We start from the raw sequence: 14610 nt of genomic DNA on the forward strand, positions 1-14610 counted from the left end.
ATTTGTATACCTGGCACTGTGGGGGGCATTTGTATACCTGGCACTGTGGGGGGCATTTGTATACCTGGCACTGTGGGGGGCATTTGTATACCTGGCACTGTGAGGGGCATTTGTATACCTGGCACTGTGGGGGCATCTGTATACCTGGCACTGTGGGGGCATCTGTATACCTGGCACTGTGGGGGGCATTTGTATACCTGGCACTGTGGGGGGCATTTGTATACCTGGCACTGTGGGGGCATTTGTATACCTGGCACTGTGGGGGCAATTGTGGATCTGGCACCGCACTATTGGGGGCATATGTGTATCACGTCCCATTTTAACTGGCCACACCCATTTTTTTGACGCGTGCGCGCCTCCGGCGCGCACACACAGTAACTCTAAGGGGCAGACCTACTGGGGGGCAGGGTCATTTTTTAAGTTGAAAATTTTTGTATGGCCCCCGAAGGATTTTATAAATATCCAAATGGCCCTCGGTAGAAAAAAGGTTCCCCACCCCTGCTCTAGAAAGAAAGAATATTCTGCCTGTATTGTATGTCAGGTCTATAACTTCTTGAATCTTTCAATTGATGAAATAATGGAGGATGAAAATAGTTAAATCTTCACTCCTATGACAAATTGAGCGATTTTCCTTCCGATGGCTTTTGTATCAAAGTCTATTTGTTCTCCAATTTAAAAAAAAAAAAAAAAGACGCTACAAATGGGAGATCAGATAACCTATTCTTAGACAGATAAATTCACCATACAGTGCTTTCCAAAGCCACCATGTCTTCAGCAGTTTTGACAGCTGGATTTAAACGGAAAAATTATATATTTCATTAGATATTTAGCAATAGTGTCTAAAAGATATTTCACAAAAGGGATTCTATGTCTGAGGGAAATGTATCAAGCCTTGGAGAGAAACTGCAGAAGTTGCCCAAAGCAACACCCAATCACCTTCCAACAGTCATATAACTAGCACAGTCTATAAAATGACAGAAGCTGATTTACCATTGGGTAAAATTTCACTTTATCGCTCTCAACGGAGTAGATTTACTAAAGCTTCTAAAATTGAAAAGTGGTGGCTGTTGCTCATCGCAACCAGATTCTAGCTATCATTTATTTATTGGCCCTTAGAAAACCATAGATGGATTTTGAATGGCTCCTATGGGCAGCCCCACTTTACATTTTTAGAAGCTTTAGTAAATTCTACCCCCCCCCCCCCCACCCTCAAGGCTTCCTACTGTACATCTCACCTGTTGTAGGATTCCCATACCTCTATAGGTACTGCCTCTTTACTGTCCCCTGGATATTGTATCGAATGTTCTCCCCCACAATCTTAAGACTCAATCCAGTAAGGCATGGTAATACCATATGTGAATTATTATTATTATTATTATTATTATTTAAAGAAAGTATTTGAAAAGAAAAATAAATTTGGATCTGAAAATGAAGCAAAACATCACAAATCACCACCTTTCACAAATATCATGGGATGGAAAGAGGGCATTTTGCCTTACTTTCAGATGCAAACTTTGTGGGAAGCCAATGAGAGAGGAAAGCCCCAAACATTGGTCCTCCTCTCTCTTCAATCTTCCCTGGACAAAGTACTATTTATTACACAGATTACTAGCATTTTCACTTTATTTTAAACACGGATTAAACATTTAGAAATATTAAATCTAATCTTAGCCCACTCCTCGCAAGAATTTCACCTAAGCCTTTCCCCACTTAAATTCTTGAAGATCTTTAAGAGCGCAATTCAGAATTAAACAATAGGGTTGAAATAAGGCCTAAGCAAAAGGACATTAATATGGATGGTGGTTGAGAGACAAGAAAAGTTTAGCAGGATGATTCATAGAAATATCTAATCTGAAGATAAATGATAAAAGCATAAAAAACTGAAATCGAGCATAAAGATCAGCAAACGCATAGGCATAGCTTCCAAAAATCTGACATTGCAACAAGTCCACTCAAATGGGGAAGGTGGGAAGTCTGGAACAAACTGTTATTCCAAAGAGGGTTTAGCGATCTACATTTCATAAATTGCTTTTAACTTTCCCAATGCTCCTGCCATTTTCAGCAGGCAGACCAAAATGAGTGCTGGGAATGGACAGCCACTTCACACTCAAAACCTTAAGCAAAACATATTTGAACCGAGCAATAGTATGTCCTAGGACAGTGATGGCTAACCTTGACACTCCAGCTGTTGAACTACACATCCCAGCATGCCCTGCTACAGTTTTGCTATTTGGCCATGCTAAAACTGATGCAGGGCATGCTGGGATGTGTAGTTCAACAACAGCTGGAGTGTCAAGGTTAGCCATCACTGTCCTAGGATGTCACAGAAGACAGCAGGAGCATCTAGTGCTATATTCAATCTATTACTCTATTGCAGGGGTGGGGAACCTTTTTTTCTACCAAGGGCCATTTGGATATTTATAAAAACCTTTGGGTCCATACAAAAATTATCAACTTAAAAATTAGCCTGCCCCCAGTAGTTATGCCCCAGTAGGTATGACCCTTAGAGGTACTTTGTTCACGCGCCAAAAAATGGATGTGGCCACATGCCACACAGGGCATAGCCAATTAAAATGGGACGCGATACACATATGCCCACAATAGTGCAGTGCCAGATACACATATGCCGCCAGTGTGCCGGAAACACATTACCCCCACAGTGCCAGATACACATTGCACCACACATGCCCCCCACTCCACTGTGCTGCTCACCGCTGCTGCTGCGTGTGTGTGTGTGTGTGTGTGTGTGTGTGTGTGTGTACGCGCGCCAGGGGTGAGAGCGCAGCATGTGCCTCTCCTGCCCCTTAGTGCACTTCTCAGTCCGGCGGTGTGTCTCAGCTGTCAGGGGCCAGGCAGGGAGGAGAGCGCAGATATGTCGGGCGGCAGCGTGTAGGACATCAATCCAGCCGCCGGTTCGTGAGCCAATCAGAGCTCACGGACCGGCAGCGGCATCTCCTGATTGGCTGCCGGTCCGCAGGCTCTGATTGGTTCACGAACTGGCGGCTGGTTTGAAGTCCTACAAGACGCTGCCGCCATACATAGCGGCACTCTCCTCCCTGCCCTGACAGCTGAGACACACTGCCGGACTCAGCACAAAGGGGCAGGAGAGGCGCACGCTGCGCTCTCCTCCACTGACAGCAGCAGTAGGCTGGAACAAGTGGATTTGCGGGCCTTATACGGCCTGCGGGCCGGAGGATCCCCAGCCCTGCTTTACTGTATGCAAAAAGGTGTAGACTGGGTTTGTTTAAGGGCTCTGCAGAAATAAAGAAAAAACTAGGGTCAAATAAGGCATATATGGTCAGGGAGAAGATACAGATCATAATGACTGCACAAATGCTTTTCATAGCTTTATTGTGGTCTACTATTTACATCACTTGCGTGATACATTTTACTGCTTTACATAATTCATGGCGAGAACACATTGTCGCCTACTGTACTGTAAAAGGCACCCCCGAATATCGAAGACACTTATCATACTCCTGGGAGAGTAGGCTACCCTCCTGGATCCCGTTGTCTTTGTTGTGGAGTGGCCAGAGCAGGGTACATGCTGATACAACTTGCATCAACAGGCCATGATGCACCAGGATGCACTATGCCACATGCACCATCGTGACTCCACTCCACCTGCTGCTGAATTAGGAGAATCAGAGAGGAGATTTGCAGCATCATGCTCCCTGCATTTTCCTTTTGGGGTAGGTACAAAAAGTAGGCATATATATGCAAGTATATACAACATTGAATTTATGCAGTCTATTTAACTAAAAACTTGTACCAGCGCTGAATTGAAGAACTATAGGGCTTTAGCAAAAATACTAGCCACAGTTTTAGTCATCACAGATCAGCAAAGTAAACCATCAAAAATGTAGCAGAACGATGCATCTGAAGAGATTACATTGCTAGAAGTCTGACGAACTGCTCATGCAGAGGCTCTTGTTATGAGGTTAACAAACAGAAGGATTATAGCGCCTAGGTAGACAGATGGCATTAAACCAGGTCAATGTACAATGTAAAGTAGACTTGTACTTTCTGTAGTGTACATGCTGTGTAATAAGATACCACTTATCTGAATGTAACTGTCATAGTACTTTTAATAATAACGGAGAAAACTGGTTTGTATTTCAGTACTAATCATAAGCAGTGTTGACATTCAAGTTAGTAACTGCAGCTCCAAAAGGAACATTAAAATAAATCACATTAAAGTACAAAAACAAAGCAATGTTGGAAAACCAATGAGCAACATTATCAAATTATTATTAGCAATGACTGGCCACCATTAAATGGACTCAACTGAGATGATTTCATGTTTCCATCTATATTACACGTAGTAAATACATATTTAAAAAAAAAAAAAAAAAACCAACACACTAGTCACCATAATTGAGACAATGATATTCTACAAAGAGTTTCACATTTTTCTACTTCAAGTCTTAAGAAAAAAAAACCCCTCCACCAACAAAAAAGATGCAAAATGCTGGCGCTTTTCTAGAAAGAAAAAAAAAAAAAGGCTACAGTAAGCAATAGTGTCACTTCACTATCAGAACAGAGTGACATAAAAGGTTACATACAAGTGCACAAACAAAATACTGAACTGAGAGTTAACCTGTCAACAACCATAGTGAATTCAGACTTCTAAGAGTCTCTAAAGGGCCGTATTCACGGCCTGACTTGGGGAGAGATGTGTGCTGAGCGAACCGATATAGCACCAGTGATAGCGATGCACGGGGCTGCGCATCGCTATCGCTGTAGGGGGTACACAGAGTGATCACTGCTTAAAATCTAAGCAATCTAGTCAGATTTCTTAGATTTTAAGAAGCGATCGCTCCGTGAGTACCCCCCTTAATAGACTGGAAATATGGTGAACCAGAACACACTACTCCCCCCATACCTGGGTCCTATATCAAGCTAATGTACCAAAATAATAGGCAATTTAACCATTTACATCTAAAAAAATGTTTATGGAGAGCAATTCAACTATGGGTGCAAAAGAACATTAAAGTAAACTTCTAGGAAAAATAAGATTTTGGGTACTCACTGTTAAATCTCTTTCTTCATCTGGTAGACACTGTTCACCATGTGGGTTAGGTAAGAGTCATAGGCGTGATAGGCATTTCTATACTGGGTGCAGTGTGTGTTGTACACACGGGCCCCTAGATCAAGGGAAGCCCACGCCGCACACATAGAACATACTTACCACTCTGAAGTCCAGCGGCCATTTACGCAAGCGCACTGGAGGTGTCTCTGGGAACAAGGTGCGGGCGCCATATTCCTGGAAACCTGCGCAAGCACAGTCTACTAGCTGCCGGAGAAGAGAGGTCCCCTCCTCTCTTACAACGACCCTGGGAAGAGTATTGTATAAAAACTACTGTCTTTTGTTCTGAGCTATAAAGCCTTTAAAGTCTAGGCAGTCCTATTAATATAGAAGTATATTAGCGTTTAGGGACTTTGTAAAACTTAGGGACATTTGTGATTCAGGGGTCTGATTTCCTTCAATGAAATGCAACTGACACGACATTCCAAAGCAAGATTTTTATAAATATTTACAGGTTCGCCATTGGTTACGCAGGCAAGCTGAACCTAACGTAGTTTCCCCATCTATTCTAAAGGTATTACTTTTCCGTCTTCAATTATAAAGCAGTAGAGGCGGAATCTCTTGGTGGTACTCATTTTTACTCCGGGAATCTAAAAAAGGTAAAATTACCTGCTCAGATTAAGTGGGAAATGAATCTAGCTAGGCCTCTCTCAGTAGCAGATGGGAACCATATCTCTGGTTTATGCTTTAAAATCTCTAGGTGTATAAATCACTCAGATGTATTATAAATTGTGCCACAGGGCATATTTTACCTCGGAAAGACAAGATAAGATCTGGCCCTACACTTCAAAATATTGCTGGAGAAAATGTGGGTTTATTGGCTCCTTATTTCATATTTCCTGGACCTGTCCAAAGGTACAACCCCTGTGTATTTGCGCTTATTAAGGATGTATTGGGAAAAGAGATCCCTGCTGACCCGATAACTGCCCTATTTCATTATCACCCAAGTTTATTAACGGATGGCGATGCCTATTTACTAGGCAATGTTTTAATCGTCGCAAAAGCAGCCATCACCCAAATGTGGAAATCGGATTCGATCCCTACCCTTAAAACTATTACAGGTTGAGTATCCCATATCCAAATATTCCGAAATACGGAATATTCCGAAATACGGACTTTTTTGCGCGAGAGTGAGATAGTGAAACCTTTGTTTTTTGATGGCTCAATGTACACAAACTTTGTTTAATACACACAGTTATTAAAAATATTGTATTAAATGACCTTCAGGCTGTGTGTATAAGGTGTATATGAAACATAAATGAATTGTGTGAATATAGATACACTTTGTTTAATGCACAAAGTTACAAAAAATATTGGCTAAAATTACCTTCCAGCTGTGTGTATAAGGTGTATATGTAACATAAATGCATTCTGTGCTTATATTTAGGTCCCATTACCATGATATCTCATTATGGTATGCAATTATTCCAAAATACGGAAAAATCCGATATCCAAAATACCTCTGGTCCCACGCATTTTGGATAAGGGATACTCAACCTGTATTAATAAAATCCATAAACATCTGACTGTCCATATTCCACGTCGGCTTCATCCCCTCTGAAGAAATGGTTCAAATGGGGTGAATACATGGAACAGCAGGGTCCTTCATTCACTGGAAGTGCATTTGTTGATCTGACTGTATGAACCTCCTTACAGTACGTTGGCATGCACCTGGCATCCGCCTTCTTTCCCATCCTTTTCTTCTCTCTTCCCCCTCTGCTCTGTGCCACTGTTTTAGTTTCATGTTATGTTCTTTATTATTTCTGTGGTTACGCATTTGTGGGAGTTAATGATGTGGCTCATATGGAGGTCCACGCTTCCGAGGCCTATGGCTTTTCGGGACCTTGATTTATTCACTCTTAATGTATGGATTATGCTTATTAAGTGTTTATATATCTGTCAAGATCCATACCGGTATCCCATGTGTTACTCCTCTTTCTTATTTCTGTATCCTTATTGCTTACACATTTAAACTAAATAAAAACTATTGACTAAAAAAAAAAAAAAAAAAAAAAGCATACTAGCGTTTGCCTCCAGCTTCGCTTGCATGCATATCTGTTAAGTAGAGTTCTGTAGCATAACTTGGGTGGAGTGAAGTTCCACAGAAGCATAGTCAGAACACCAACTTTCAGTGTGCAGAGTGTCAAGCGTCCGTTTTGTCATTTATTGCTCCTCTCCCTGATGTCACAACAAGATCATACATACCACAGTTTCTTTCTATGCCACTAAACTATGTAATAGTGAAAACTCAATCCATATGCGATAACTTGACTTGACCCCATGCCATTATTTATTTTATTTATTAACAGTTTCTTATATAGCGCAGCATATTCCGTTGCGCTTTACAATTAGAACAAAAGTAATAGAACAAAATTGGGTAAAAACAGACAGACATAGAGGTAGGAAGGCCCTGCTCGCAAGCTTACAATCTATAGGGAAATAGGAATAGATACACAAGGATAGATGCTACCTATTGCATAATGGTCCACCAGATTGCTAGGTTCTTAATGGGTTGTATGATGATACCCCACAAAGTTATCCAAGTGTCAGGAGGGTGTGAGACTAAAGAAAGACAAAATATGTGATGTTATGAATACTCTACAGAGGATGTAATTAGATAGGGAAGCACTGAAGGTTATGTGGGTGGGTCTGGAATTTGATAGGCTTGTCTGAAGAGGTGAGTTTTCAGGGAACATTTAAAGGTTTGGAGACTAGAGGCGAGTCTTACTGTGCGTGGGAGGGCATTCCACAGAGTGGGTGAAGCCCGGATAAAGTCCTGTAATTTTGAGTGTGAACAAGTAATGCGTGTGGATGAGAGACGTAGATCTTGTGCAGAGCGGAGAGGTCGGGTAGGGAGATATTTTGAGATGAGTGAAGAGATGTATGTTGGTGCAGTTTGGTTAATAGCCTTGTATGCGAGTAAAAGTATTTTATATTTAATACGGTAGAATACCGGTAACCAATGGAGGGACTGACAGAGCGGATCTGCAGACGATGAACGTCTGGCAAGGAAGATTAGCCTCGCAGCTGCATTCAAAATGGATTGTAGTGGTGAGAGCCTATGTTTGGGAAGACCGGTCAGGAGACTATTACAATAATCAATGCGGGAGATAATGAGAGCCATCTGTTGTTACTTCTGTCCAATTCAGCCGGGAGAAACATTTTCTCGGGGTAAACTTTTCTCTTTGTTACTACTATCTCAGGGCCTGTCTTGCGCCCAAAGATAAAATGATTATCAATCAGTCGAGGTGATGGATTTGAAAACCATCTTTCACAGACGTTTTATGTACAACAAAAGTGAGATTTTCCTGGAGTTTAGAACACAGACTATTTTTCTTCTCGCAGAAACAACCTCTGTACTTTTTGTCCAGTTTCATCACCCGAGAAAATGCATTCTCCTTGTTGGAACATGTTGGATTTTTTTGTGATTTCTTATTCAACCTAGGGATTCAAAACATCTTCAGAGAAGATCCTGCTTTTATAAGGGGATAGTCTATCTAAGGAATACAAATTATTTCCACTAATCTTGTCCTGGCTACCATTACAGACATGACCGTTGTGAATACCATTGGTGCTGTTATTTAGTACAAAGGTTAGAGCCCAGAGTTTAAACTAATGATCCCCTATTGAAAATTTGAGAAACGATAAAAAAAATAAAAAAAATAAAAAAAAAAAAAAAGGAGAGAGAGAGAGAAAAAAAGTGCTCTTATAATAACAGATCTACTGGAATAAATACCCATCTATAATCTTCCCTATTTTCCATATCTATAGCTGAAATAGAGTAAGGACACCGTAATCTAATCGGACTTTCACCAAAATATCCCTACAATTTCCAACAGCTGAGAAAAATATGAAAAAAAAAATCAAACTCAAGATTGTACCCTTATTTCCAAATAAATCTGCTGGGAGTGGCTAAGGATAGTCTGTAACCATTAAGTGCAGTACTTGCCTAGCAGCAGATACTAGCAGAATAGTTACTAAAGCTTCTAAAACAGACAATAGTGGCGTTACCCATAGCATATTTAGTCTATTTTCTAGACTAGAGAAATTATAGAAAAAATCTGATTGGTTGCTACTTCAAACAGGCTCTTAAGATCCATTTGTTTATCAAACCCAGCCACCTTTCATTCTAACCCTTGTGTTCCATGATCACTGTCTACCTCCCATCTGTGTCACCACTGTCTGTCTGTCTGTCTGTCTGCCCCTCCCCTTTACAATGTAAGCTCTCATGAGCGGGTCCCTTTCCCCTCTCTTCTATCACCTACTCCATACAACGGCACCTACCACCTAGTTTCTGTCAACCTGCTGCTAATCTGAGTGTTATTACCACTAATGCAGCAATTTTTATACATCATGCTTTGTCTTTCACTGTAAGTCACTGTTTTCTTGCTTTGCTAATTTATTTATGTACTCTGTTAGGTGTTGTGGAACCCTTGTGGCGCAATATAAATAAATGGATAATAATAATAATTAGGATATATTGGCAACCCAACCTCTTGTTTGTTTAAAAGTTTTAGTAAATCTACCCCTAGGTGCTCCACATTGTGGCTCGTAGCTCAGTCTTATCAAATAGATAGTTCTCAAGAATGGACTGAGGTTAGATCTGAATCAGAAAAATAGTTCTAATATCCCTATTCCCCAAGAGAGTTTTTGGTCCTAGGTACTGGTGATCCAGAAAATATATTTTCAAAGAGGAGGAATCCTGAATCCTATCACTATTCATTCCATAGCTGTAGATCAAGCCGGAAGCTCTGACTGCTTGACTAGGACGTGCGATCTAGGAGAGTAATTCAGAGTTGATCGCAGCAGCAAATTTGTTAGCAGTTGGGCAAAACCATGTGCACAGCAGGGAGGGTAGATATAACATGTGCAGAGAGTTCGATTCGGGTGGGTTATTTAGTTTCTGTGCAGGGTAAATAATAGCTGCTTTATTTTTACACTGCAATTTAGATTTCAGTTTGAACACACCCCACCCAAATCTAACTCTCTCTGCACATGTTATATCTGCCCCCCTTGCAGTGCACATGGTTTTACCCAACTGCTAACAAATTTGCTGCTACGATCAACTCAGAATTAGGCCCTAGGTCTGCTGAAAAACTGCTAGATGCCTCTGGAGCAATCTTTGCAATATCTTCTCTTATAGCCAGAGACAAGCTGGTTCCTTCAGTCTTTGACAAGCTCACCTCTACTGGGCATAAGTCACAGGCTTCCTCACTTCTTGCATGTGGAGCTATCTGAACACCAAACAATTCAAATAAATGTATCATAGCAGTGCAATTCCAAAAGTATTTCTAATACTCAAACGATCCAGTCGGAAAAAGATCACATAGGAATAAATATAGCACTGTAGTTAAAGAGAAGAAAAAAAAAAAATCACATTTAATATATACACTATAGTAATAGTCTAAAATCAATAAATACAACAGATATATGACACATAGAAGGGACCAAAACTGCATCAATTCATAATATACAACTTGTAGTAAATTTAGGTACAAACCACACAATTGCAACTGGGTTTGAGAGCAAGAGTAAATAATTTCCCTTGTAATTGCCAATTTTGTCCTTGATCAATAGCCGAGGCAATATGCCGTGTAACTCAAATGTTTGTTTGTTTATTTGTTTTTTGCCATTTATGATAGGATAATTCTGTTTGCACCTCCATGGGATGAGAGCAGGATCAGCCTGTTAGTTAACAAAGGGTTGGTTATACTACAAAGATCTGCATGAAAATCATTAAGAAGAAAAGATTATATAATCCTCAAGGACACATTATTGCGGTTTGTTTTGTATACTTGTTTTGACTTGTTTTAATGGATGACAATACGACTGGATTTGTAATCGGATCCACTTTAATTGAAATGGGCGAAAATTACCCAAAAAAAACCTATCAAAAACGCCCGCAAATTTCGACAAAACCTGTGGATCGGCGGTGAATTCGCCATTTCACGTGGTTTTTGCTTGTGCGGATTTTTCGACCAGTCGAAAAATCGGAACGAGCACTGAATAGGTCGAATGTCAATTTGACCTAAAAACGGGCGGAAAGTGTCGTTTTTTTTCGACTGGTCAAAAAAACGGCACTAACTGAATACCCCTCATACAGTACACACAAATTTTGTGCAGGTATGTATGATCTGTACAAGTTTAATTATATACTATGGGGTCTATTCAATTGAAGTCAGAATTGCCATCTAGTCGGAAAGACAGCAGTTTCCGACTTATTTAGGTGGAATCATGATTCGACCTATTCAAGGGGGTTGCCGTTTTTCAGACTAGTCGGAAAACACGTGTTTTGTCACATTTGCAGCCAAATTCGACAGGTTTTAGTCCCGTTTTCAACAATGTCAATCCAACTTTAAAAAAGTCGGATTGGCATTGTCGAAAACAGGCAAAACCAGTCGGATTTCCTGCAAATTGAATACTGCATTGTCGGATCCTCTCCGTCGGAGAGGTTCCGACATGCATTGAATAGACCCCTATTGTCACAACTGAGGGCCTGAGCTGACGGGAGGCAGCCTCAGTTGTAGGGGCTGAGATGTACCGGAACCTGGGAGGTTGTATCAGACCCCTGGACATGTAAGTAACATGAATAATAACTGCCCGAAGGCGTGACCACGACAACTTGGATAAAAGTCAATGATGTTTATTATGACAACTCCGCAACACAGCAGCAGTAAAAGAAAACGTAAAAGTCAGCAAAGAATAAATACAGTTCCTGGGTACTACAGGATGGCAGGAGCCACAGGGCACTGGTAGTGTGAGATAGTTCTTATGATCTTCTAGATGGAAAGTCCTTACCAGGCCCGACTGTAGCAATGGAGATAACCCAGGATTGTGCCAGCTGGTGTTCCAGGAAAAGCTGGGTTGCTGAAGATAAAACAGCTGCTGTGGATACTGGCTGGAACCAGACTGTTGTTAGCACGGAGTGGATACTGGCTGGAACCAGTCAAATAATAAATGAACTTGGGAGCGATGAAATATGAACTGAAATGTAGAACTTGAGAGCGGAGAAATAATAATACCGGTGGAGAGTGGTAAAGTGTAGAAAGGACACCGGCCCTTTAAGGGAAGCTGTACTCTGCTGGAAGCTGAGCTGGAAGCAGGTAATGTTGTAGCTGGAAACAGATGAATCCACAATGGATTGGAGAGTCAGGCTACACCGCAGGTGGAATGCTGGTGCGGGTCTCTATGGTGGAAGTCTTGAGACAGGAGCTGGAACCTGGAAGACAATCACAGGAGAGAGACAAACAGGAACTAGGTTTGACAACCAAAGCACTGACGCCTTCCTTGCTCAGGCACAGTGTATTTATACCTGCAGCAAGGAAGGGATTGGCTTGGCAATTATGCAGATTAAAAATACTGACAACAGATTGGAGGAAATGATCAGCTGACAGAATCCAAGATGGCTGCGCCCATGCAGACACTTGGAGGGAAGTTTGGTTTGTAATCCATGTGGTAATGAAAACAGTAATGGCGGCGCCGGCCACTGGAGACAGGAGACGCCAGGCTGACAAGTGCACATCCAACCACGCGGACACAGCGGAGGCCGCGGCTGACGTAATCGCCACTCTGACACTCTGCATGCAGAAGCTCAGGGACGGCGGCGGAGGCCGCGGGAGACGCCATGCCAGATGTAATAAGGCGTTACTGTGACAGCGTCTCAGAGAGACAGGAGAGGATGCAGGAATGTGAACATTAGGATAACAGATGGGATCCAGTCCTGGAGCGCTGAGCCAGCCTTAGGAGGCATCTGATGGGTAAGAAATGGCGTCCAGATACCCGGATCGTGACAGCTATGATGCAAACGGTGACTGTGCAGTTTCTTTCCAAATCTAATTTAAATAGAAGTTGAAGGCTTTCTCCATAAAGCAATATTTTGCAATCCGCATAAACCAATCATTATGACAATTCAAATGCACCTTAATGTAATTAACTTACACAACCGACATGCACTTAGAATTGATAATGATGTAAATTACTCTAGATCTTGAATGACCCTCAGTTTGCACATAAACCTTTTGACTTGCAGTAATAGACAAAGGGCCTTACCATAGAAAGAGGAACGGTTACAGGAACATATAGCTAAAAAAATAATAATAAGATTTTAAACCTACCAGTAAATCTTTTTCTCCTAGTCCGTAGAGGATGCTTGGGACTCCGTAAGGACCATGGGGTATAGATGGGCTCCGCAGGAGACATGGGCACTATAAAGAACTTTAGAATGGGTGTGCACTGGCTCCTCCCTCTATGCCCCTCCTCCAGACCTCAGTTAGAGAAACTGTGCCCAGAGGGGATGGACAATACGAGGAAAGGATTTTGTTAATCTAAGGGCAAGATTCATACCAGCCCACACCATCCACACCGTATAACCTGGACTATACGGAACTTAACAGTATGAACAAAACAATATCGGCTAAAGACTGATCTCAACTGTAACATAACCCTTATGTAAGCAACAACTATATACAAGACTTGTATAGGGGTTATACCGCACAGAAAGTGACCAAGCCCGGTGAACGGGCGAAACGCGTCTTCCGACCCTCAGCTACTCTGGGACCACAGATGTCTCCGTCTGCCTAACCGTGCATCACCATCAGCTGAACGGCAATACAGCTTCCGAGACTCACAGCGCATCCTCACGGCATGTATGTCTGACACAATGCCGGGACTCTGACACGGCTGTTTATGGACATTCCCCTCTGCTTTCCTGCGCCGCATCCCACATTCACTGAACTTTTCTGATTACTGGATCCGCACAGAACCCTGACCGACATCGGACTCTATTATCCTGTGACCACAGATCTGCATTTTGACGAATTGGCACTTCATCCCACATCAACCACGCGGCTATTCGTCCCCTGGATTCACAGTACTGCTACACGGCACCTGATTCCCATAAAGACATCGACACGGGTAATATCTGTTTCCAGGTTTACCCGTGTGATTATACTGTCTTTTTTTCTATGCAATACATATTAATTTTCTAGTAGCCTGTATTTAAACCTATTTATTTTCTAAGGTTTACCCGTGCTACTATAGTCTCTTATTTCTTGCATGCAATTTATACCGTTTTTAGTAGCCTGTATTTATCTAGATCTATTTATTATTAACTGTGGCTCTATCAATTTTCTGAATGATCTATCTTTGTCTTAGTATCAAAACCATTACAGCTCTTAAAGAAATATCCCTTTTCAGTAGCTGTATTTACTTAGATCTTTTTGACTGTGGATTCATTAATTTATTTAATTCAATTTAATTATCCATCATTGATTCATTCTCATAGCCATTAATTCAGACTCGGCTATATATTCAATCCAGGTCCAAATAGTATTTGAGACCAGCATTAATTGATGTTTGGTGTTTTTTTCATATTTAACTATACTTCAGTGATCTATCTTTTGTGGATATCCATTTCGCAATAGCGGTGTATTTATATCAACTAATTTAAGGTTATTTTGACTCCTTTGGAGATATTATCTACTATTAGTATCAACATTGTGATACCATTTGCAGAGCCTTCT

General features: G+C 41.4%; 1 protein-coding gene across 1 annotated transcript in view; it reads right to left on the reverse strand.

Moving 5' to 3' along the window:
* ATP2A3 (ATPase sarcoplasmic/endoplasmic reticulum Ca2+ transporting 3) overlaps window positions 1-14610 on the reverse strand; it is a 391052-nt gene that overhangs the window by 325486 nt on the left and 50956 nt on the right. The window lies entirely within an intron of this gene.

This window comes from Pseudophryne corroboree, chromosome 2, assembly GCF_028390025.1.
Source record: "Pseudophryne corroboree isolate aPseCor3 chromosome 2, aPseCor3.hap2, whole genome shotgun sequence".
In the NCBI taxonomy this organism is placed as follows: Eukaryota; Metazoa; Chordata; class Amphibia; order Anura; family Myobatrachidae; genus Pseudophryne; species Pseudophryne corroboree.